At 39.8% G+C, this 27,469-nt stretch overlaps 1 protein-coding gene across 10 annotated transcripts in view; it reads left to right on the top strand.

The window, feature by feature from the left end:
- NCOA2 (nuclear receptor coactivator 2) overlaps positions 1-27,469 on the top strand; it is a 192,615-nt gene that overhangs the window by 60,055 nt on the left and 105,091 nt on the right. Inside the window, exon 1 of one of the 10 annotated variants that reach the window (XM_042461197.1) lies at positions 24,038-24,219. The exons of the other annotated variants lie outside the window; for them this stretch is intronic. The gene's annotated coding sequence lies outside the window, so the exon portion shown is untranslated. Of the gene's footprint in view, positions 1-24,037; positions 24,220-27,469 lie in introns of those variants that run through there. 10 annotated transcript variants of the gene reach the window in all.

The following is a 27,469-nucleotide window of genomic DNA, read 5'->3' as shown; positions in this document are numbered from 1 at the left end:
AGGGAGTTTCAAAGATTGGGTGCAGCCACTCCCTCTTGTTCACACCAAACAAGGCTGAAAAGGTGGTGAGACAGAGATGAACTAAACACCCTTGTGGCCTCGTAAAGAGCAATATGGTCCTTCAGATAACCTGGACCCAAGCCAGGTTGAGTCAGTGCAGCCTTTCCTTCTACTTGCCATAGAAGACAAAAGGGAGCAAAAACTCTTATGCACAATAAGAGCTGGAAGAATCTCCAGTTGTCACATCAGAGTCTGTTATATCAAGGCATGTCACCACGCCCCTGGATATCTTCTCACCTTCTGCAGTTTAGGTGTCAAAGGATTGTGGATCTGATCCAGTACATCAGACTGATATAGATGCACTTAACATAGGTGAATCATAACTGTGTATTCTTACCATGTATTACCTTGATGTATACTTTGTAATCTTTATTTATTGTTGTGCTCTCATGTTTTATAATGTTTCATTTATTGAACATCTCCCTAGGCACTTTTAGAGAAAGGTGCAATTCATAAATATCTTAACTAAAATAATTAATAAATAAACTGTTCTATGGAAAATAGCTCACAAATTTACCATGAAAATAAATTTACAGGATCATAGGAGTTAGCCTAGTAGTTTATTGTCTCAATTATTACTTGCAAAGATAATGCATATAGTTGCTTCCGGCTAATCATCATGAATAATATATCTACACCACTGAATATTATCCTATATATTTATTACCCCTTATGACATTTGATCTAGATTGTGTATGTTTTTTTAAAGAAATAATATGCAGTCCATTTGTTTACTTTGCTTCTTATTACTTCATTATATCAATGAAACCTATTCCACTTTTTTCCTGACACATTTTCTTCCTCTTTGGTTGGAGATCTGCTGATGTCAAAAGAAGGTGTTCCTGGCTCAAACTGGGAAAGGGAATTGTAAAGCAAGCTCTTATACCCAAGTTCAAATTTTCTTACATGATATTTTGTCTTTTAAATCTCTCTAGAACTACTCCCATGGTTATGGTTAGGAGATGAAAGATTTATTAACCTTTATACTTCAGGGTAATTATTAGGGTTTACCCATGGATGCAACATTTAGTCTATTGCTTACATTAAAAAGAACCCATTTTGATCACATAAAAAGTGTCTCGTTATTAATTAGACTGCACATATTAAAATAAATTTAAAAACCTGTTTTTACAACAAGTACTCACAGGAAAATATAGGCAGCTTTCACCATATTAAGAAAGACATTCCTTTCTCTCTCATGTGCAAGAGAAGATGTCTGTTTTAAGATGGTACCTGTTTTGACATGTATCTGAAAGGGTCTCCCCACAATGATTCTTCATGTTCATATGGAAATTTAATCTATTAATTGGTCAGTTGATTAGAAAACTCTTTGTAGTTTGATTCTGATTAGTCCATACCACAAAAATCAGCAACCAGGTTTATTGCCAAATTCTTCCCTTGAGGCTGACAAATGAAACTGTACTACTATGTCTTTCCATTGCCCAGGATAGCAATAATCTAATGCAGACTTTTCGATCCTGGGCAGTGCAAAGAAACACAGTAATATGATTTCAATTGTTTCTCTATTGCAAAAGGCAGCATCTGAAATCAGAGCTACAAGATAAATAGTTATCAGACCCAGCAGTCTATATCTGTTCCATAGGTGGTGGGCTAAGTGCACCCCATTGATTACATTAAGCCATGCCCTTTTTTTCTGGACCTGTGGTACTTCACCACAAAATATATGGGAAAAGAGACACTGAAATTCAGTGCAAGTTCAGTTAATGTGATGGCAGCAGCAAATAGATCAAAGGTGAAAGGAGATATAAAGTAAAACTTACATTTTATTGCTGCTGCTGCTGTATACCTTCAAGTTGTTTCTGATTTATGACGACTCTAAGATGAACCTATCATGAGGTTTTTTTGGCAAGATTTGTTCAGAAGTGGTTTCCCATTGCCTTCCCTGAGGCTGAGAGAATGTGACTTGTGCAAGGTCACCCAGTAGGTTTCATGGCCAAGCTGAGAATCAAACTCTGGTCTCCAGAGTGATAATCCAGGCTGTATTCACATTGCAGAAATAATCCAGGATGACACCACTAACTGCCATGGCTCAATGCTATGGAATCCTGGGAATTGTAGTTTTGTGAGATGTTTAGCCTTCCCTGTCAGAGAGCTCTGGTGCCAAAACAAACTACAATTCCCAGAATTATATAGCATTGAGCCATGGCAATTAAAGTGGTGTCAAACTAGATTATTTCTGCATTGTGGATGCAGCCTAGCACTCCAATTGCTACACCTCTCTATTTTATTTGTCTAGTTTTGTAGGTTTTTTGTTTCTCTTCCTTGACCTTCCTGATACTTGTCATAAAACCAGGTCTTTGTGTTTAACTTTGTTGAGGATACTCTTGACAGAGACCTTCAGGTTTCTGAAGTTTAAGACTGGACACTGCTGGTAACATAGAAGTTTATCGCACCGGGGTTAAAATGTTCCCCAGTGCTTTGTAACGTGCCCGTGCGCAAGCGCGCACGGAACGTGACAGGAACGTGATGGGGCCAAGAACCCCATTTTACTGCACACTGTAACGCCACCTCTGCTGCCGGGCGTTCCAATCGCGTGCCTGTTGAGTTCCAGAGGGCACCATTTCTGAGAACTGTTTTAAAGCGTTCTCAGAAATGGCGTCCCCTGGAACTCAAAGGGAATGCAATTGGAACGTCCGGCGGCAAAGGCAGCGTTCCAGTGTGCAGTAAAATGGGGTTCTTGGCCCCATTGCATTCTCGTCACGTTCCATGCGTGCCCACACGCGGGCACATTAGAACGCACTGGGGAACGTTTTAACCCAGGTGCGATAAACTACATAGATTCAGTCAGATTCACTTTCATTTTAAATTCCAAATAAGTTTTTACAAATTAACAAAAATTGATTAGAACCAGTTTTTAACTATGGTTGTGGTGATGAATTTTTGAGGAATTAATTTTTAAAGTTCATGGTGGCTATGAATTAACATATGGGGAACTGACAGATAAAACAGCAGTGAAAGACACACCAAAATAAAAAAGATAAAGCTGAGTAAAACAAACCAAAAGGTTGGGGGGGGGGACAAGGTAAATTAAAAATAAAAGTGAGTTTTTAACTATTTTACCTAGATTAATCTTTTCCTCCCTAATATTTTCTGTATAACCTGCATCCGTTTAGGCCCTTCCACTTTTAAGTGTGTAGCCCTTGACCAGTTAGCTACTGTAAAAAAGGGTCAATCGTGCAAAAATTGTGCATCCCTTGTCTGTTCCATTGTCTTGTTTATCTCAGTGGACAGCCAGCAATACATTCCATCAGTACATTGCCTTGTGATGAAATTCCACATCTTGTCATATGTAATCTAGAACAGAATACTCTTCTCTTCCAGTGGAAAAATGTAATGAAGCTAACATGTAAGTAAGGGATAGCAATTGTGTGCACTTCTAAATACAGCAGCCCTAGCCAGTATAGTCAGTGGTAAGGAATCTAGGAGTAGCAATTCAGTAATATCTAGCAAGCCATGCAATTCCTACCTTGGTTTAGGAGTATGGCAGAATTTTGTATTTCATGTAACATTTTGTTTGTTCCTCAGGCTCCTAAGCAGGATGTAGTCAAGAGTTGTCTTCGATCTGATAAATCAAAGATTAATCATTTGTTCATAGTCTCCATTTGCAAGAGCCCTCAAATTGTGGGATTACAATTATGTTGAGTTGATATGTACGTAAAAATAAATCTTTCAGGTCACAATATGTCTTTTAAACTCTTATGTTAACCCATCTTATTAAAACTTATTGTTACCTGCTTAGTTTTAGACTTGCTTTTGTGTATTTGCGTTATATTCTTCTTGCATTCTGCTGATTTTCCCATCCCTTCTACTTCCTCCTCCACCTAGGGTTGCCATATCCCGCCTGAGGGCGGGACTTTCCCAGTTTGGGGCAGGTCCGTACAGTCCCGTCCCGGTTTGGCCCCGCCCCCAGGGCACCCCCCCCACGCGACGGACGCCAGACAAGGAAAGGAGCCTCGCCTCCGTTCCCTGCTTGGCCTCCTCCGCTGGCGAGGGAAGCGGCCTGACAGCAGGAAAGGGTCTCGCCTCGGTGAGGCCCTTTTCCGCTGCCTTGTCGCCACCTCCACCAGCGAGGGAGGCGGCCTGGCTCTGCTCCCTCCTTCCCGGCCTCTATGGAGGCCCAAGCCTCCACAGAGGCCGGGAAAGGGAGTGGGGGCCGTCCCGCGATCGCCGCAATCGCGGGCGCCCTGCTCCCTGCTTCCCGGCCTCTGTGGAGGCCCAGCCTCTACCCGGGCCGGGAAAGGGGGGCTGCCCGCGATCGCCACGATCGCGGGCGCCTGCTCCTGCTTCCCGGCCTCTATGGAGGCCCAACCTCCACAGAGGCCGGAGGGAAGGGGGCCGGGCCGCCTGCGATCGCGGGCGCCCTGGCACCCTGCTTCCCGGCCTCTATTGAGGCCCAAGCCTCCACAGAGGCCGGGAAAGGGAGTGGGGGCCGCCCGTGATCGCCGCAATCGTGGGCGCCCTGCTCCCTGCTTCCCGGCCTCTATGGAGGCCCAAGCTCTACAGAGGCCGGGAAAGGGGGGCTACCCGCGATCGCCGCCAATCGTGGGTGCCCTGCTCCTTGCTTCCCAGCCTCTATGGAGGCCCAACCCTCCACAGAGGCCGGGAAAGGGGGGCCGCCTGCGATCGCGGGCGCCCTGCTTCCCAGCCTCTATGGAGGCCCAAGCCTCCACAGAGGCTGGGAAAGGGGGGCCGCCCTCATCGCCCGATTGCGGGCACCCTGCTCCCTGCTTCCCGGCCTCTATGGAGGCCCAAGCCTCCACAGAGGCGGGAAGGAGTAGGGGCCGCCCGCGATCGCTGCAATCGTGGGCGCCCTTCCTCCCCTTCCCAGGCTTCCCTGCTGCCTGGGAGACATCGTCTCCCAAGCTCCAGGGAAGCCTTGGAGCAGGCTCCACGCCGCGGAGCCCCTTCCCAGGCTTCTCTGCTGCCTGGGAGACATCATCTCTCAAGCCCCAGGGAGGCCTTGGAAGACTCCGTGTTTGGAGCTCCGGCCACAGGGTCCTCCAAGGCCTCCGCGAGGCCGAGGAGGAGGAGGCCGCTTGTCATCGCGGCGATTGCCACGATGACAGGCGGCCCCCACGCTCCTTCCCGGTTTGGAAGCAGGCCGAGGCTTCCTCCCAAGCAGGGGAGGAGAAGGAGGACAAGGTTTTAAAATGTAGGACCTTTAAAAAGGTCCTACATTTTAAAACCTTGTCCTACATTTGTCCCGGTTTGGAGGTCCTCAGCTATGGCAACCCTACCTTCACCTCACCTTATTATGCCTTGCAGTGCCTATCTCACTTGCTTCCTGCACTCCACTATGCATTCTACTTGCTCACTCTCCTTTCTTGTTCTTTCCTTCACCTTATTTTGCATCCTCAGTGCAGCTCTTAGTTTCTTCTTGCACACTGCCCCTTGCATTGCTGGCTCTCCCATCTAGTTCCTCCCCAACTTCATGCAAGCCCTTGTGAAATGCACTTTGCTTGCTTCTTGTGTGCTGTTGCTCACATAACCACCTCTCCCATCACTCCTACTTTCTCCCTCACTTCAGTGTACACCTTCATGGGGAGCTCTTGATACTCTTTGCAGTCTGCTGCTCATAGAGATTGCTATCAGTTACCTCATGCCAGAAACTCTTGGGCAGACTTCTTGTAGAAAAATTTGACAAAGAGGTATTCTGTATTTTGTCCCATTTCACGACTTCTACAAGGACCCTTTGGAATCCAGACCAAATGATGGTTCAAATGGGCACGAAGTGGCTTGCCTAGAACCCAAGTCAAACCCTAGAGATATAGCAACCTTACCTTATTTAATATGCATATGCATATTTAATATGCATATGAATAGATGGTATATGAGCAGTTAAATGTTCAGAGGTACTATAAATAGCACATACATCAACTCTACAGCCAAAAATTGTAATCACATTGTTTTGGCTGCAGACCCTGTTGTGAATCAATCTGATTTTTTCAGTTTTAAATGAGTTTGAGATAATAATATTGTGAATACTGTATATAGGTTGTAGTCAGTGTATAAAAGGCTAAATAAAGTACTTGACTAAATTAATTATATTTGGCAGACATTTGGCCAGTTAAAGTCTTCATGTATTGTTAGTCTCTTTCTACATAAGAGAGAGAATTTTGTGAACATTTCTTTTCACTTAGACATTTTTAATTGCTACCTTACAAAAAAATTAAAGGAAGTTTACACATTGTTAATTACTTTGACATGTCAGGATATACAGTTTGTTCTGTCAATGACTAAGCTAGATTCAACCTCTATCCCCTTTTTTCTTGTAATTAAATTTTTCAGATGTTGATAAAAGGCGGTTTGGGTGTACAGTATATTAACTGCGTAATAAACTCTGTGGTTTAAAGGTTTTTTTTCTTGCTTTTTTTCTAGTGAAAATCATACTATGAATAGGTCTCATTTCTGATACTAAAGGAATTTTTAAAAATAAAGCAGTTCATGCTGAAGCCTGTATTGAGCTTAGTTTAATACCTGTAAACATTTCTCCAGAGACAAATCAGTGCATTTTGGCCATGTCTGTACCTGTTGCAGAGATATGCTCTGAACAGCTTTCGGCACTTGCCTCAGAGTTTGTCATAGGAACATTAAGAATACAGTCCCAAAATAAGTTGCATTCTTTTGCCCAGTTCATATCTATGGAAGTGTGCCATAGTATGAAGGTTAGGCTGAATATTACTGACAAACGTCTACAAAAGTATTTTAAGTGGACCTAAAATTCTTTTAATACTTCACTTTGACTTTGTGGGAAAACCCAACCTTTTTTCGAGGTGAGGAAGATTAGAAATTATCTGGAGCATTAATGACAGATTTATAGATATTTTGAAAGTAGAATTTAGTGAAACTTTTCAAGTGCTTTTCTTTTCATATGCCAGTTCGCTCCATGTTTGCTCTGAATGTAAGTTTGGCTGTCTGATGAAAGTGAATTTCCCATGTCATATTTTTTTCAGATTTTCAAATAAAAATTATGCTGATATGTTTCTATATTTTTTCCATGCTATCTGTCACTGTCTGCTGCTAGTGAAACCATAACATTTAGACTGAGTCAGGTTTGTAGGGTTATATTGGCTTCATTTTGTCCGAACTGGATAATACAGTCAGCCCTCCGTCTCCACGATTCTATTATCCACAGATATTATCCACGGCTTGAAAACACACACACCATATGCACACACTCCAAAGAGCAAAACTTGATTTTATATGACACCATTTTACAGTCCACTTTCCATATCTGCAGACTTGCCATCTGTGGATTTGAGCATCTGCGGGTGGCAAGCCTGCATGAGGGAGGCAGCAGAGGAGGAGGAGGAGGGAGGTGGAAGAGGAGGAAAATTGAAAGAGGAGGGAGGAAGGATGAATAAAAAGGATGAAGGTTGAAGGATGAAGAGGAAGAAGGAGGATGGTGGTGGTGGCAGAGGAAAGAGGAGGGGGGGGAGAAGGAGGGAGGCAATGGATAAGCGAAGAGGAAGAGGAAGAAGCTCTTTGTAGCCTGCCACAGCAAAAGCGGCAAGGCGAGCTTCGCGGGGTGGCAGAGTGGCAAAGTTCCATTGTCCCAATGGTGGTGCGGCTGTGTGGCCGCGCCAACATGAGAACAACAGGATTTGAACATCTGTGGATTTTGATATCTGCGTGGGGATCTGGACCGAATCCCCCATGGATACTGAGGGCCCACTGTACTATGTCATTATATTTAATGGGACTTGAGCATCCATGGATTTTGGTATCTGTGGGGGGTCCTGAAACCAAATCTCAGTGGATACAAAGGGTCCACAGTACTAATTTTGTGGAATTACTTTTCAGGTTGTTTTATATTCTGCATGGTTCTCCCCCCCTCCCCATTTATAAAGTAACTGAAGGCCTGTCACACTTCCCTGTGCCAGTTCTTCAAATGCTTTCCAGTTATTCTACTGGGATTGCAAAACTATATCCATCTCATTCTCTACTTCCAGAGACAACCAGCCTGTCTAGCAATAGATCCAAGTGATACCTTTCCTCAGAGTCTAATGCTTCTTCTCCTTTCTCTCTCACTGAATTTCCCTGAGGAACACCCACCCACCCGAACAGATTTTGAAATGGGGTATTCTTAATATGCTACATTTTTTTTTTTAGAAAATCGGTTTTGGTTCTTGTCCAGTGCTTAGCCGTTTTTCTTTGGGCTTCAGCAAACAAACTGAAGCTGACTCAAGGCAAAATAGAAGTGATACTGGCTGAGAATGTCGACTCCAGAAGTAGACAATCAGCTGGTGATTGCTGAGGTAAACCCAATGTTGGTCTAGCAAATGTATAGCCTGTGTATGTGTTTGGACCTTGGCCTCCTTCTGAAAGCACAGATAATAACAGTAACCAGGCTTGTATTTTATCTTTTCCCTCACGTAAAACAATTGTGGCCTTATCTGAAGAGAAGGGATTCAGTGTCAGTCATCTGTGGTTTTGACATTCTGTTGCTGACTATTTCAGTACTATATGTCACCCAGAGAAACTGCTTGTGCTGAGCAGGTAAAAGAGTACACACCTATGTGAGGCTTTTTTAAAAAGAAAAATCTGTTAGTTTAAAATGCTCTAGTCTATTTCCTTCTGCTACAAACTCTCCAGAGTACTTGAGGATTTTCCTGGAAAAGCACTTAAATCATATGGATGTTTAGCATAATAATATGCATGATAATATTATAACATATTCTGTTAACAAAGATAAATTCATGGCTGCAACTAGAAATCCCCCTCATCCATATTTGGTTGATTTATAGGAGGATTGTATGCATATTGGCTCAGAAGTAAGCCTACTAATTTCATTTGTATGTACAATTGGCACTATGTATTCATGGATTCTACATCCGTGGCTTGAAAATATCCCCCACCCCACCCCACAAAAAAACCAAAAAGCAAACCTTGATTTTGCCCATTTTTATATAAGAGACACCATTTTTCAATTCCATTGTATTGTAAATTGAATATCCACAGATTTTGGTATCCATGGGGTTCCTGGAACCAAACTCCAGAGGACACCAAGTGCTCACTGTAGTCCCTGGTAAGATAGAATTGGACTGAAATCTTACAAAGCAGTTTTAATCATACTTACTGGGTAATTGTTGGACACAGGAGAGTTCATTCTGAGTAAACATTAGCATTATTATGTGTTGTATAATCTTGCATTATATCCATTTAACCTTGGGTCTCCAGATGCTTTGGACTTAAACTTCCTCCAGCTTTTCTGACTATTCGCTTTTGGAAGATGAAGTACATAAGATCTGAATGACTAAAGATAAAGAACTACTGTATTGGCTACAGTGAGAAAGAGAGAGTGAGAAGCTGAAAGAGAGGAGGAAATGCATACTGACCTTGAGGATAATGTTTCACTTAATGATCCAAGTGCCTAGCATTGTATGAACAACAATAAACACGCTTGCCCCTTCATAAGGTTGCCTTACAAACAAGTGTGCCTTAAAGTTGTTTCTGAATTATGGCGACCCTAAGGTGACCCTATCATGGGGCTTTCTTAGAGAAATATTTGTTCATATGAGGTTTGTCATTGCCTTCCCTGGAAGCTGAGGTGTGACTTACCTAGGTTCACCCAGTGGGTTTCATGGCTGAACTGGGAATCAAACCCTGGTCTCCAGAGATTTGGTCCATCACTCAAACCACTATGCCACACAGATTTTGCAGGGTTGCCTTAGGGTTACCATAAGTTGGAAATTACTTGAAGGCACACAACACCAACAGCACGGTCATCATAATTTGGAAATTACCTGAAGGCTCACAACACCAACAAGGATTACAAAGGAATTTATTACATCTAATCCCACACCAGATAATATACAAAGAAACCACAATAAAATCAATAAGGGGCAAGAACTAAAAAGAATCATAGCACCTTTTTCACTGTTCCAAAAAATATACAGGCCAGTGGAGGGATGAGGGAAGAACAACCTTTCAGGCCTACAGGACTTGACATTGTATAAGGATCATGGCTGCTCTGTGGCTAAGCAAACAAATCCCTTCTCTTCTTTTCCCTGACTCACTTTTTCTTCCTTTTGATTCTTCAGTAACTCTCTGTGGCCACAACAGGGTGTTGGCAGGGGACCTTCCATGGATTGGGACTTGCCAGGGCAGCAATGATATTGGCAGTAAGAAGGAACATGCTGGCTGCAGACTGAGCAAGGCAGCAGTGCCCAGAAGAGAGAATGCTTTGAGCTTTAAATTGTGACTGCAGCACAGGATGAAATGTTTCTGGGGTTAGATGAAAGGGTGAGGAAGAGTTAGGAAAAAGTGGGAGGTTTGAAAGGGGGGAAGCCAGAAAGTGGGGAGGAGGCTCAAGCAGGAAGGAAAAGGAAGAAGAGGAATGTGACAGTGGGCCAGGTGATGGAGGCTATGACAGTCATGGTGGCAACAGTAGTGGCAGGAAGCCATGGACAACCAAAGGTGTTGACAGTCTGGCAGCAAGCAGCAGGAAACTGGAGGGGGCAATGAAACAGCAATGAAGATGAGCTAATGATGCCAGAGATGACCCACTTGCAATTGCAGGACACATATCAGCCTTGCCCCTCTTGACTTGAGCTAGTGAGGCAGGAGAAGTGGGGTAGCTGCAGAAGTGGAGGGAAGCAGATCTGAGCCACCAGGAGCTTGTGTCCCACCAGTCTTATGGTGCCTGCTAGGGAGGAGGAAGGCAAATTCCTAGGAAGCTGAAAGAGCAGCCAATCCTGGGCATGGGATGAGGAAGGAGAATTCTTTTGATGGAGAAGTACAACTGGAACCTTTCAGAGAGAACTAACTACAGTAGGGCAGCAAAGGGCAGAAGCATAGGCAATATGAGAGAAGGACAAGGATCTTTAATAGGCCATCAACCTGACAGTCAGAGGACCTATCTGGTAAAGTAACCAGGCCAGGGACATTGGATTATTTATCTGATTTTCAATCTACTACCAACAAATAGAATCAATTACTTATCGAAGAGAGGCTGGGGTTGGGGGTCAGTGGGGAGAGACCTGCATCCCAGAACAGGTGAAGTAACCAACTGTAGAGTCTGCACATGAAGCATTTGGAATAGGAAGAGAAGAGAACTTGTGGGGTATCTTCTTGTATCTGAACAGACCTAATGTTGTGTTTTCAGCTTCAATAAACCCAGGAAACATATACCAGTTGTCAGCCTTATGGATGCAGGTGCTGGCACAGCACACTCTGGAGTGTGGTTAGGCCTGTTACACTCCCCTGTACCTGTTCTTCAAATGCTTTCCAGTTATTCTACTGGGATTGCAAAACTTTATCCATCTCATTCTCTACTCCCAGAGACAAGCAGCCTGTCTAGTAATAGATCCATGTGATACCTTTCCTCAGAATCTAATCCTTCTTCTCCTTTCTCTCTCACTGAATTTGCCAGAGGAACACCCACCCAAATAAATTAAAATGTTCCAAAAATAATTTGTTAAAGTATAGGATGAAATTAATTGCTATTTAGGAAATATTGTGAATTAAGTCATAGAATCATAGCATCATAGAGTTGCATGTCAGGATACAGATTTAATGTGTTAAATTGGCTAGTTATTTCGAAGCCATAGTAAGATTACATGTCTAGATCAAAAGAAATCATAGTGCCACTATTCTTTTCCTCCTTTTTTGTTTTGTTTTGTTTTTTTTGGTTTGGTTTGGTTTTGGTTTCATATCAGTTAATCTCAGTGAAAGTTAGTGTACAGTGTTAATGTACAATTAGTGAAACCCTGTTGGCTAAAGAAGCAGTAGTGGTAATGTTTGGAGATATGATCACTTAGAGATAAAAGGATTTTAACCATAACCAGTTGTGGAAGTAATGGTAAAGTTAGTTTGGAGGCATTTTAGATACAGTAAGTGTCATATGCTCTTATGTCTAGTGATAGAAAGAGAAGTGTACAAAATATTCCTTGATGCTCATGTCTAGTGAGAAGAGAAGTGGAAAAATATACTAGCGATCTCTTGGTGCTTATGTTTGTGTTTACATTTGCCCTTGATGCTGGTATCACATCTTTGCACACTCTAGCCATGTGATTATCAAAGTCTTAGCTTTTTCTGTTCATTGCACGTGAATATTTTAGTCATTAGGTGAATTCAGATGTTTGACAGCTTTATATATTCTGTGAGAGGAATTTTTTTTGATGAAAATTATTTTTTTCTGACTGAAAGATCGGACTTACACAAAGAAATACTAGTTGATTTAATTTACAGTTGGACTCTCAAGAATGTGTTTGCATGATACCATTCAAAAAGAACAAAATTGCTCGGTTACTGACATTTTTACAACTGCATTAATTTCAATAATCTCTTAGTATAATCCTTATTCATTTCAGCAAGGCTTGTTCTGCTGAAACACTTTAGGATAATAGAAGACTGAGGAGGATAATAGTATAGCAGTAGTATAAATATATATATAAATTTTTGTATTGTTTTTTCTAGATTCCTCTGTTCTTGCACAAAATATTGGTAGCACTACCCATAGCATACCTGGTTATTGTGCTGAAGATTTTAAAATGTATTTTCTTATTTTTAAAAACCTCTATTTTTTCCCCTCCAACATCGCAAATGGGGTGCAATTTTTGGTTTTCATATTTACCATTGAATGTCCTGGTGGTGCAGATAGGTTTTTATGGAGATATATAATATTCCAATATAATGATTTAATAGATTCTAATCATCTAAGTTAATACATCATGACATCAATTTTAAAGGCTGCTAAATTAAAACATTATTTACAGAGAAAGAGTTTCCAACTAACACTTTAATGTATTTTGAACTAAAAATGAGTCACACTTAGATTCTAAAGGCTTGAAAAGATACATTTTCAGAAAAGCACTCCTTTGCTCTCTTGTTGGATGTAATCACATACCAGTATTTGTTTTTCTGTCAAATTGTTTCTGTAGAAAATTTTTGAAGCATCTCAGCTCTGCAGTCAACTTCCACTCCCCTAGGTAGAGCTCCAGTATAACAGTTACTATTTAATTTATTATCTTAATGATATCAGTGGCAAACAAATATTACTGGTTGTGTTGGAAGAAGATAAATCCATTGATAGAACAAAAAAAAAGTATACAACAAAAGCAGTAAAATCTGAAACAGTACATGGTAGAGAAGCATTAAAAAACCAATAACTGGAGACAAAACTCACTGTTAATCAGTGAGATCTTTGGAAACAAGAGTTAACCAGAGGAGACACCTGGCTGGCCTCCTTGGGAAACATATGCCATAATGATTCACCACCACCAAGAAGGAACAGTGAGGAAAAAGTGGGATCTGGGGTCTGTTTGCTTATCTGTCCCAGTGAGTATGGGTGGAAGAGGTCTTCCAAAAATTATCTCATCTTCTGGATGGGCACATATGAGGACAAGATGTCAATTTATAGTATATAACTGTATACAACATTTAATTTTGATAGTCTTTTGCCAGTGCTTTTGTTTTAAAAGCTGTTGTCAGCTTCTTGTTGTGTGCCTTCAGGTTGTTTCTGACTCATGGCAACAGTAAACTGTACCTATCTTGGGATTTTCTGAGGCTGAGAATATGTGACCTGCTCAAGGTCAACCAGTCAGTTTCCCTTGCTGAGCAGGGATTCAGACTATGTTCTCCACAGTCTTGACCCAATGCTCAAACGGCAACAGTACATCAAATTATTTAGCACAATCTAGGTTGCATTTGCACTGCAGAAATAATGCAGTTTGACACCGTTTTTAACCGCTATGGCTCAGTGCTATGGAATTCTGGAATTTGTACTTTTGTGAGACATTTAGCCTCTGTCAGATAGTTCTGATGCCACAACAAACTACAAATCCCAGTATTCCACAGCACGGAGCCATGGCAATTAAAGTTTTGTCAAATTGCATTATGGTAACCTAGGGTTAATTATATCTTGTCTATGCAGAAAGTGATTCCCTTAAATTACAAATCTACTAATCAGGATAGGTGCTTGCAGCCATTGGAAAGTAACAAGTTAAAAATCATCATGATATGTCCCACCTCAGCTACCTATAGGATATGTGTTGTAACGTGAGTTGGATGTCAGGCGTGAATAAATGCACAACTCAGTTGTGGAATCCAGACCATGTGTGTGATTTAAATTTGGGAGTAGCTGTTTGTAAGGGGGGGAACATTTAACCATGGGCTCTATATGTTTCACCTAAATTTTTAAGACACTTGTATTGTTTGCATGTCAGTTACACAGGCACTAACTTGTTAACTACTGTTTTATACAAGTACTTTATGGAGCAGCACATGAGCTAGGAATATTTAAGTGTTGAAATGACACCATGGAGTCCTACATATGTAAATTTTTTTAAAAGCTTCCATGAGGCCACCATTAAGTTTTAAACTGGCATTCGGTGTGACGGTTCAAGATACGTTGCTGTGTTGCTTGCAAATATGGATGAATGGATATCCTTCCTTTTCATTTCAGTACAAAGTCTCAAGGCAGCTAAATACATCTATATTTTTTAGAATTCCATTACTGTTTTCATAACTAATCTAAAAGTCATATCATAGGATAAGGTGGTCAATATGGCATTCTAGCACCCTTATGGTTTGTATATTGTGGTAATTCCCATATGCCGTATTTTATTATCTTTTCTCATTCTTAAATATCAGTGTTGTTATTACTGTAGATAAGCCACTCCATTGTTCTTTCTTATGATCCCTGAGGTTTTTATTTTCCTTAAAACAATTTTTGTAAATCCTGCTTTTGCACTGCTGTGTATAGTACAATAAGAAGCATGACGAGATTTGTTGGAATTCCATCAATTTGTCTCCTCTTGTATACATTTCTTTCATCTGTTGCCAGTACTGCTGACTCTACAGCCCAGGCTTCTATATTTGGAATACTGTAGTTTGCTTTTCTAATTATAGAGAATCAAGTTTTATTTTCATTTTTGTTTGGGCTTTTCCTTATTTCTTCAAAGGGTGCCCCATAGATTGTTCCATGCAGCTTTGAAAGTGTCTTCATAGTACCACATAATACTATGCATAGGACATTAATTTGAGATCTACTCAAATAACTATCTCAGTTCAAATTACTATAATATTTTATTGTAGAGAACTGTCTAATTATTATTCTGTTATTATTCTGTCTAGTTATTATTCGAATATTATATTATTGTGCTGTAATTGGGGGGGTATATTTTTGTATTTTTCTGTTGCCTTTACTTGTAATTTGTCTTGATTCTGCAAGAAAAAGGTGGAATATAAATAAATCTTATTATTATTATTATTAAATTATGGGGCAACAGTACAAAGTTGAAGGGATCAAATGTATCATCTTACTATTTAAGTCTACATTTTTCACATATTTAGATGAGTAATAAATTCACAAGCTTTTTTGTTCTGTGTGTGTGTGTGTGAAAAATCTTCTGTCCTACCCTTCCATGATTTGATGTCCCATACAGATTTTGCTGTAGATCCCATGCCATTTTCTATTTGATAAATGAACTGATTAGCATTTCCTCATTCCATCAACATTTGATGTGTTTTGTGTAAACATATCAAATCTGCTCACATTACCCTGCCCCAAATATTTCTAGTAAATTTCTGGTCTTTGAGGCATATCTGGACCAAATTTTTGGCTTGGAAACTTTTTTCGGGTGTAAATGTAGCAATTAATGTTTATATTTTCACCTCTGCAACAATATCCCAACTGTTATACAGTTTAACCAGTGTATATGTTTGTTTCCTATTTTGATTTCGGAATTATTCCAAAAGGTCATATATATCCAGGCAAACAGTTAAACACTTGGTAGTGTTCTTTCTTGTCCCAGCTGCCTTGTGGTGCTATAATTTTATCCTCTTTAAATAGACAAACTTTCTGTGCAGCCATTGCAACTGGAAAATGAAATGTGGCTTTGACTTAATAAAGCACAACTTTGTTAAGACAAATGCAGTCACATAGATCCTAGGCATTCTGCCTTATGTGAGCCTGCTTAACCTTATTTAAGGTGGTAAAGGAAGCACATATAAGACTTCTCTGATTTAGATACTATTGGTAATGCAAATCTATTCATGGTGAGTTCCGAATACTCCTTACTAATGAGGCATATATGAATGTGAAGACTGGCAGCATTCTAAACTGGTGGTTTTAAAAAATTATGATCCTAAGACCATTACATAGGCAAGTAATGGTGAGTAGCATGTCTTCCAGAAGATTGGCAAATACTGAATCAACTATTTAGGTTTTAGGTCCTTGTACCCTTCACTGCATAAAATATAAAAGAAATATTGTTAAATAACAAGTACTTACTGTATTCCTAAATTTGTGCAGGCTCTGTGTCAGTCATTTGTCAGTGAGGTTGCTAAAACTAGGGCCATCCATGCCACAGCAAAAGTACATTACAATTTGTTGTAAAAATTATATCTCTACATATAATCTATGTTGTGTCACTTGTGATATAATATCTATCTTAAAAGTCTGGAAAAAACTGAGGAAGACTCATTCCTATGCAAGATCTGTACCTTGCAGTCTGATCCATTGCTATTTACAATCTAGAGTTATCTTTTCATCTTTCTCATTTTGTTGTGAAAACAGTGTGGCTAGAAACACAGTATCGCTCTTCCTTAAGTAAGCTGTCCGAAAAATCTCACAGGCTGAGACAAGTGTCCATATAGACTGCCTTTCTCAGATATGACTTGAAGGCACACAACAGGAACAAATGTAGTACAGTGCGCCCGTGCCATAAGCGGGCACACTATATGTGGCTTTCAGCTTATGTTGAAGCTATGCGACAAAAGAATGAGTGGCACATGCGCACCGCAAGCACTATTATATTCAATGGGGCTCGAGCATACTCTCTTTTTGCCTTACGCCGGGGGGGGGGGGTCCACAATGGATCCCCTGCGTAAGATAAGGGCCCAGTGTACTTATGTTTCTGGGAATGAAATAAATCTGTGGAGATCCACAACTACCAATCATTTCTATATGTCAGTAGTCAGTAATTGCTAATCCTAAACAGAATAAACTCATTGAATCAGTGAAATTTACATTAGTGTTGATTTTCCATGTTTGCATTGATTCAATAATCTTTTTTATTTGGGACTAGCAAATTAATTTAGGATGTACTCTGTAAATGATACAACTGTCTATGCATCTTAACCCAATTTCTAAAATCATAGTATTCTTGCAGATAAAAAGAATAAACTGAAAATAGAGCTGAACTTGAATCTGATTACTCCTAACAATGGATACTTCCTCTGTTTTGCAGAAAACATCTTGTCATTACTGGAGTATTGCAACACCATACACTATTAAAAACAAATAACAAAGTCCATTGGATGTGTCTGTGCAAAATTTTGTTAACTGCTTAGTTGCTTTCAAATATATGGTAAAGAATGGTGAAGGAAGTTTATAATGTTAAGACGTGCTTAGACCTAATTTTATTTTAATATGATATCGGGCAACCAAATACAGTGTTTTGTAGAACATTTCACTAAACATAGAGGTTTTTTTTTTTAAATAACAGGATTCATAAAAATTTATTGTAAAGGAAACATTTTTGTCCTTAAACAGGCTATTATCATATGTTGCTCACAATACAATAATATGCATATTTACTAGAAAGGCACTCTGAAATAAAGGAGGCATTTCTAAAATTTTTGGATATCAGTTTTCAGCTTTCATATCTTCTGATTTTAACCATGCAGTTAAAAAATAATGTCCATTCCATTGTGGATTATTTGGAAGTAGACAGCCCTATATCAGGGTTTTTAGAGGACCAAGGAGCATTCAGCAGCTTGCTTAATCAGGGAATTAAATGTTCACTGCATAAGATTCACTTGAAGAATAGACATCTGAAGGGGAAATGCTTATGGCTGAACCATTGACAAATACTAACCACTGTCCTGGTGGTGACCTTGAATATGGCATTATCTGGCCAGTCTCTGAGGTATCCAAATCCTTGACAGCCTATTATTACATGCCAGCAGTGGAGTTCCACTGTGCCTAGGGTTGCCATAATTGTGCGCCACAGTAATTTAATCCCAGTCTGTATGAATATCTTGGATATCAACAATCTTCATTAGCTGGCTTAGTTTTTTTTTAAACTTTTCCACTTCCTCTTGATGATGTCCTAAGGGGCTTTTTATTGTTGAAATATGTCATGTGGGCAATTCTATTGCAACTTTTACAGAATGTAGAGGAGGATGTGTTAATATTTTTAAAAAGCTTAGTAGTGTAACTCTATTAGATTAATATCTATATTAGACCAAAGAAGAAAGAATTGCATGCAAGCTTTTGAGATATCCAGATTTCTTCATCAGAATGTGAAAAATAAACCAGATTTAAAAGCACTGTACCCACATTGTGTCTTTACTGGTCACACGCTGGTAGTGGCAATGGTCTGCGCGCCATGCCACATGCACAAACCCCATTGTTTTCAATGGGGCTCGAGCATTCATGGTATTTCCCTAATGCTGGGGGATCCAGAATGGATCCCCCTGCATAAGGGAAGGGCCTACTGTATTATGGTGCAGCAGGAATAGCTACTATGTGTGCGAAGAACAAAGGAGATTTAGGAGTTTCTGTCATTGGCGGGTTATAAACCGCCGCTTTGCGGCGATGTGCCGCCGCCGCTGTTTGCTCCGTAAGGGAGCCACAGCAGCCAAACCGTTACGGAGCAAAAAAGAAGCTCCAAAATGGAGCTTCTTTAAGCGGCGCCTCTATGACGTCGCGAGGCGCCAGGGGTGGACTCGCGATGTCATAGACACCGTGACATGTGCGGACGCACAGCGTCCGATACGTAAATATGGCGGCGGCCGTGTGGAACGGCCGCCGCCATATTGTACGTACAGAATACGTACTAGGGTTAGGGGTGTGTGGAAGCACCGCCCCTTCCTAACCCTAGTACGTATTCATTACGTACTAAATGGCGGTCTGTAACCCGCCATTGTGTACTGTTATCAGCTGTTCAATGCTAGGACAAGTTCTTGGTAGCATAGGTATTATACAGTGGTACCTCGGGTTACGAAATTAATTCGTTCCGCGGCTAATTTCGTAACCCGAAAAACCTTCGTAACCTGAATTGCCATAGGCGCTAATGGAAAAAATAGCTCTCTGCTGCCCTCCGGTGGCGGAAAATAGCGCCGAGGTTTTTTCGTAACCCGAAAAAACCTTCGTAAGCCGAAACAATAAATCCCTATGGGATTTTTTCGTATCCCGAAAAATTCGTAAGCTGGGTAATTCGTATCCCGGGGTACCACTGTATAATGGAGTAATACTCTATTGTACAGTATGCACATTTTTAATATATATAACATTTTCTTGATGTTTGCCTGCAATGTGAGCTGAAATGAGAGACTATGACTGCTGAATCTCTCCAAAGGCAAATAGGAGGGAGATATATAGTACAGGAACAGCACTTTATGGTTTATGTGTTGCTGATGTAGGGCTCAACATTCTAAATAATGTATTTTACAGATGTGTGTCATGGAAGAAAAGTCTAAGACCAGATGTTCCACTATGGTATCAAAAATGCTTGTAATCACACCTCAAGAATGCAGTAATTACTGTGTTCAGGCCTGTTGTTATGGCCTCATTATTGTGTTACGTCTTGTCTTGAGGCCTTTACATTAGGAAATGAGTTTAATGCTGTGAAAAGGAAGGGAATTTTACTGGCTCATGGATCATTCCTTATTGCAGGTGTGGGTAGTGTGTGGTTCTCCACAGTGCTTTGGAGGGCCACATGGTCCCCATTCCTGCTCTCAGATGAACTCTGAATGATTCTGGGTCCACTCAGTGCAGTTATAACAACATTCATCATTCTGTGAAAAGTATCAATCACACTTAGTAACTGGCTCACCAGACACATTCCACTGCCTTTTGTCATTGTTGTATGCCTTTAAGCCATGTCCAACTTAAGGAGACCCTAAGGTGACCCTATCATAGGGTTTTCTTGGCAAGATTTGTTCAGAGTGTGGTTGCCTTTGCCTTTGCCTTTTTAAAAAAAACTTAGAGAGTATGACTTACTCAAGGACACACAGTGGGTTTCCATGGCTGAAGGGGGATTTGAAACCTGGTAGCTTGAGCATAGTCCAGTGCTCAAACCACTACATCACACAGACTCTTCCACTCTTTGAACAACAAAAAGATATTGAGACTATATCTCACAGGTCCAATGTAGATGTTACTCTGTTGAATTTGATTGCTTTGACTGTATATTACTGTATGGCATGGGGTTCTACTAGATGCCTTTGTGGTTTCTTCCAGCTCTATTATTGTATGATTCTCTTAACAGAATTATATGTGTGGTGCGGTGTTATTTGTTTCATCTTCCCTTGTTAACTGTGTTATGTTTTTGTCTTTATCAGAAACACTTTTGAGTAGGTGGTACTGTATTTAAAATGTTGAGTGAAGTCATGTAGTTAGATATCTTCACTACAAGCTTCCTAAAATGATTGTCCTGTATTGTTAGCAGTGGGCCTTTTGAACATAATGCTGCTTGGTATTCTGTAATGAACCTAGGAGGAGCTTCAGATTCAGTTGGTGTCTTCACTTTCCTCTGTACATACACAGAGAATTCCAGACTTGCCACAAGCAAAGTTAGGTGGGAGATGGAAAAGGGCAATACACAAGGCTGAGATTGCTCAGGTTGGAGATATAATGACAACAGTATTAATAACTGAACGGGCTCAGTGTTTTTCTTGACCACAGTTTCTGCGTGTGGTCCCATGTTCCCTGTTATTGATTGTTCTAAATGAGGCATGACTAGAAGTCTATTTGGGGCCTCTAGCCATGCCACAGCTTCAACAAAGATTGATACTGGGTAGTTATTCCTCTTGCATCTCCTCACTCATTTCCCCTTCTCTTTACTGCTGTTCCTATCAGCTGTGGATTGTGAATGCTATTTATTTTCAGTTCTGTTGGCATTTAGTCATACTAGTACCTCTTATCAAGGCTCTTTATTTACATTATTTCTGCTCCCTTTATTTTTTTTCTTTTTACTACTATAGTGCTATGTTGCAATGTCTTAGATCTACATCCACTGTGAACTTGACATCTATCTGCAGTTTGGTACCACTGTCTAGCCAGCATGCATTCATTTTCGTACATGCTCCTTTAATTTTTACTTCCCAAGTGGGTTACTTTGCATTTGTCCTTGTGGAAGCTCATTTTATTTCTCACTGCCTTTCTGTTCTTGAATATTAGATCTGCCTCAGCGGTGCTCACTATTCCTTCCTTGTTCATATCATCTGCAAATTTAATCAGTGTACTTGCCACCCTTTCCTCTGGATAGGAAATAAATATGGGAGGGGGGTCTGAAAAGCAAGTGGCTTGCATAAATAAAATAAATGTGACAGTTAATATTGCTACTCAACCTATCCGTCAGTCTTCTGTGCTTCAGGATTGCAAGGGTATCACAGTTAATAACCCCCTCCTATTTAATATAATAGGTACTGTAATATTAAAATATAATAGAGAGTAAATAATATTACATTTTAATTTCTTCAAGGCATGTGGTAGTTTACTTTCATTTTTATGATGTGTTCCTGCATTAAAATTGTCCTCAAGAAGACATTCTAAACCAGATCTTCAAACAACTATAATATTTTCACACTTGTTTCTGGTACCTAGCAATTTAGAATATTTTTCTTTTTGTGATGAGCTTGGTGCCTTTGATGCAATACCTGCAAATTAAAACTTTTTTCCACAACTTGCCATAGAATTGTGAAACACAGTAGGTAAGACACCGAAGTAGAGACTGATGTCTCTTCTTTTAATCTCATCTTTTCCATAGACTCACCTCATGGATTTAAAGAAGGCACAATCTATCAGCCTTCACATCCCACCCCATCTGCAGTATAGGGATAATAATGCTGTTCTATCCAAAAGGGATTTTGGGCAATTTAACAGATTATGCATATCCAATAGCTTGACCACTTAAGTATTTTAAATCTATATGACTGTTAAATTTTAAAATAATATCTAAACAGCTTAATCAGTACTATTTCTGTTGTTGTTAACCACCCTCGCATTGATTTTGACCCATGGTGACCCTGCTGATGAGACATCTCCAAGACCGTCTGTCCGCCACTGCTCTGCTCAACTCTTGCAAACTCATACTCGTGATCTCTTTAATAGAGTTCATCCATCTTGCATGCAGCCTTCCTCTCTTTCTACTTCCCTCTACCTTTCCTAGCATTACTGTTTTTTTCCAGTGATTCATGCCTTCTCATGATGTGTCCAAAGTACTACAACCTGAATTTTGTCATCTTGGCTTCAAGGGAGGTTTCTGGCTTGATCTGCTCCAGGACCCATTTATTTGTCTTTTTGGCTGTCCATTGAATCCTTAGCGCTCTTCTCCAACACCACATTTCGAATGTTGATTTTCCTCCTATTCTCCTTCTTAACTGTCCAGCTCTAACATTCATACATGGCTTGTACGATTCTAACTTTTGTGCTCAGTTGTATATCTTTGCATTTTAGAATCTTTTCTAGTTTTTTCATAGCTGCCCTTCCCATTCTTAATCTTCTTCTGATTTCCTGGATGCAGTCCCTGTTGCTATCAATGTTTGTCCGTTTATCAAATGGCAGAAGTTGTGTTTTCTCTTCAAGAACACTGCAGAGCTGTTGTACAGTTTTTTGGAGGTGTTGCCTTATAGAAGTTTTATTCCGCTTCCTAGCACACATATATCAAATCTTATTTTTCTAAAGGGCATGACAGTATGACATTCAAATTTCAACTGAAATTTCTGACTTATGGCGACCCTAAGGTGACACTATCTTGGCAAGATTTCTTCAGAGGGGGTTTGCCATTGCCATCCTCTGAGGCTGAGAGAATGTGACTTGCCCAAGGCTCAACCTAATGTCAAATGAAATATTTCTCACCAAGGGAACAATCCAATGTCCTTAGATAGAATATATTTGAATTCATGGAGAAAACTGCATAATTTCTGAAGTTACAATGAAACGTCCACCCATAGAGCTAGTCTAAATGAATATTGCCTCATTGCTTGCAGCAGAAATAAGTATGTGTATATGTTGTTGTTGTTGTTGTTGTGTGTCTTCAAGTCATTTCTGACTTATGGTCACCCTAAGGTGAAACTATCATAGGGTTTTCTTGGCAAGTTTCTTCAAGGGGGAGGGGGGCTTGCCATTCCATCATCTGAGGATGAGAGAGTGGTCCTTAAGTAAGGTTGCCTAGTGGGTTCCATGGCCCAGTGGGGATTTGAACCCTGGTCTCCAGAGTCATAGTCCATCACTCAAATCACTATGAAATGCCTGCTCCCCATGTATGCATTTATTTATTTATTTATTGAGTAGAAAGAACCCTAATGGAAGACAAGGAGAAATGAAGCTGCTTCCAACCGACTGACCATTACAATGGAAGCTAGTGGATAAAACTATAAATAGTGTATTGTATTTACTGGATGTGGAAAGGAAGTAAATTTACAAAGGAACATTACAAAGAAAAAAAATGAAACTAACTTTAATTTGAGGCTGAAAACCTGGACTACAGACACCAAAAAAAATCACTTATATCTGCTAAATATCATGCATAGTATGTATTTTATTCTATATTAATTGCTTATAGCCAGGGTATATACAATATTGAGAAGACAGAGCATTGAAATAATTTCATTTATGTTGTTTTCCTTCAAAGAGACAGATAGTGTTGGTACTTTACTCTGCAAAATGTTTAAGTGGGTTTTTAGGATAGATGCCCTCCTTAATAGCAGTAGAGAAAGGGGGAGGAAAGTCTATTATCATAACGCTGTGCTAATGTAGGTTCTGAGTCATGTGACTGCAGAAAAGGCTATTATCTCAATGAAAAGGAAACTGCTTTTTAGAGCAGCAGTAGAACAGAAGCAGGAGGAATTTTCGAGGGCTCCACCATGCTGGATTCTCTATTTGATCATCAGCTAGAAAAGGATTAGTTGTGGCTAGTTTATCAGCTGTCATTAGAAGCAGATGAGAGAGGAGATAAGCTGCTATGTGTGCACATCCTCACTCAGCATGTGTTTTAGTTTACATCAAGACAATGTTGCTTTAAGTTAATGCAGGGCAGATATTCTAATATGTTTTCTGCTCATTGCTACTTTAATAAAACAGTGAGCATGCAGGGTGTGGATTTTATTTATACTTCAAGCTGAAGATAAAAGAAAAAACAGATGGGATTTCACATTGAACTGCAGTCTGTGGAAGATTACAAGGTGTGTTTTCTGAGGTGTAATGACTTCATATTTGGTATATTCATTGTTTTTCACTGTGATGTAGAAGATGCAGAGCATGACAATTGAGTAACAGCATTCCTTAGCATATAGAGCACGGGTTTCTGTGTGTATACTTCAGTTATTTTTTTCCTTCTGTTTTGAAACTGACTACTGATAACCTTGCAGTTGCCTTGTTAACAATTGAACTGGAAGCTAAATGAATTCATTCATAGTAGGTAGTAGAAAATGTCAAAGATAAGCATTTTTTTTAAGACCAGTAACATAATCTAAGCATTGTTGATATGATAAGTTTTATTTTTCTGGAGAAAAAGAGCTCAAGGATATACATTCTTGCATTACTATAATTACAGTGTAAAATATGATTTTTGTTTTTGCTTTAAATGGCTAATTCCTATGTATAAATGCAAGGAAAAATGAATGTGCATACCCTTTTTTATGTTTGCTGGCCCAGGGCTTAAAATAGGTCAAATACTGTAGTAGTAAACACAATTACATGTAATAACTTCATTTTCTAATCCTTAGAGCATCCATCTTTGTGGTTGTGTATGCACAAGGGCACTCATTTCAACTTCATCCTGTGTATTTGTTTGATGTTGTACATTCTGATTCATTTATCTGTGTTAGAAATTCTTACCTTCCTCTTAACCTTGAAGGGAGAAACACATAGGGATCTTAGCTTGATAGATATTGATAGGCTCTCCATGCTATTTATTCTACAGTATGTTTAACTGTAAAAATACTATTCTTAGGCTATAGTTCTGTGCACCATTATATGTTAAGCACCATTGAATTCAGTGGGACTTACTTTTGAGTAGCCTATCTGTAAGCCTTTATTCATCACAGCAAATATTCAAGGGTGGGCGTTGTCAAGTTATTGCTGTGCCATGCTTACACTGTTTTAATTTTTTTTCCTATGAAGAATAGTCCTCCGCACAACATTATACTCATGAATGATTTATATTTTCAGAGGCACCTAAGCCTAACTTTTGCAGCCTTCCCCTTCCCCCATTGAAGTTAAGGCCTCAGACAAAACCATTACTGTAGTGCAAATAAGCACTTTGTCGGTTATCCTGGATATATTATATTGAGAAGTTGGTGGTAGCTACTCTAATGCTTAACATCTTTTTAATTATTCATTAGCATACAGGCAGAAAATGCTCTTACTTATGTTAAGACTTCAGTGAAGGTGGGATGTATATGAGGAAGGTTCTTTCAGAGAGAGTGAAGGAATGATAAAAGGAGTAGTATAATATATTAGAAGATAACTTGAATTGGCAGAAGACTGGTTTTAGCTGCATGACCACTAGACCTGGGCTAGAAAACAAACAAATAACCAAAATAATTTCATCGTTTATATTGCAGACTATCTAATGTAGCTTCAGTGTTCCTTTTTAGTACTTTTGGTAGATGTTAGTATTAAATTGCATCTAATTAGTCGATCAGGAATTCCCATGGAGATAGTGTTTTTTTACCCGTGATCCATAGACCCCCTAAGGGTTTCAGAGGATCTCAACACAAATGTTTTTTATTCCATTTCCCCCCCCCCTTTACTTTATGGTTAACTTTTTTTCCTAGAAAGGTGGTCCATATCTGTCATTAGATGCTCAAAGGAATCTGTAATTCCCAAAAGGTTTAAGAACCGCTGCCTGTGAGGGGAAAAAGAGGAAGGATATTTTATTAGTTTTTAATACACTGTGTTCCCAGAACTCATGGCTCGTGTTGCATCATTGCTGTTGTTGTTGTGTGCCTTCAAGTCATTTCCAACTTATGGTGACCCTATCATGTGGTTTTCTGGGGCTGAGAGTCTGTGATCCAGTGGGTTTCGATGGCTGACCAGTGAGTAAAACCATGACCTCCAAAGTTGTAGTCCATCCCTCAAAACACTACATCACACTGACTCCTTTAACTTTTGCATCTTTAACTACAAATACATTTATAGAATTTGTTCAGTTTATCTGAACAAAAAGATAAATTTTTCCAGATATTGTGGTGGTAAGAATACGAGGGCTGTACAGAGAACAACTTGGTGCTTGTTGTGCATTTCCTGTAATAGATCCTTAGCAAATCAATTTTCTTGCACCTATAACAGATGTACATGAAAGCTATTGCTATTAATATACTCATATTTATTTGAATTTTATTTTAGCACAACAATTCTAATTATCTAGTTGGAGTATTTTCTTAATATGAGTGTGTGTGAGCAGAGAAAGGTGGCCAATAAATGAAATAAATAAATGCAAATTTGTGACAAATCATGCACACATGCAGCTCTTTGCATCAGAAATGATAGTACTAGGTTTAGTCCCTTTTCTTCCTTTGTTCACTTTGAATGGCCTTTCAACATACTGGCCATACACAGGAAACCCATGCATATTTTCCCAAGGACTATAGTTGATATTGTAGGATTTTAGTATTATATGAGCTGGATAAATAATTGCAAGATAAAAATGGACTTGGATAAGTGTATAGGTGTGAGTAGGCAGGATTCCTGTTCTCTGCAATAGCAATTGTGTACTGAAGGCAAAAAAAAAGAAAGGGCTGCATTTAGTCCTATGGCTCTTCATTCTGGAAACAGCTTGCACCCAGTGAGGTTCAGCTCTGTTATAAGCATGCAAAACTTATAATTCAGATGGCTAATTAGAAAAATGTTCTGAAGTCTTGATTCAACCCTTTCTTAGGTTAATGTTGTAAGGATTATTATTCTTCAAGTTGTAACAAATTAAGTTCTTCCTCAGTGTTTCTTCTGTTGGTGGCACTACTGTATACCCAAATCAATACCATTCCCTAATCATCCCCTAATCAACTCTCCAGCCTGCTCAAACAACAGAAATTTGCCAGTTTTAACTTCCTCCTGCAGAGTTCAGCACCACCTCTCCCACCTGGATTATTGTGTCCAGTTCTGAGCACCACAATTTAAAAAGGATGTTGAGAAACTGGAGCGTGTCCAAAGGAGGGCAACTAAAATGGTGAAGATATGGAAACCATGCCCTATGAGGAATGACTTAGGGAGCTGGGGATGTTTAGCTTGGAGAAGAGAAGGTTAAGAGGTGATATGATAGCCCTGTTTAAATACTTGAAGAGATGTCATATTGAGGAGGGAGCTAGCTTGTTTTCTGCTGCTCCAGAGACTAGGACCCGGAACAATGGATGCAAGCTACAGGAAAAGGGATTCCACCTCAACATTAGGAAGAACTTCCTGACAGTAAGGGCTGTTTGACAGTGGAACACT

This window comes from Sceloporus undulatus, chromosome 4 (genome assembly GCF_019175285.1).
Source record: "Sceloporus undulatus isolate JIND9_A2432 ecotype Alabama chromosome 4, SceUnd_v1.1, whole genome shotgun sequence".
NCBI lineage: Eukaryota > Metazoa > Chordata > Lepidosauria > Squamata > Phrynosomatidae > Sceloporus > Sceloporus undulatus.
This window is presented reverse-complemented; position numbering and strand designations above follow the sequence as displayed.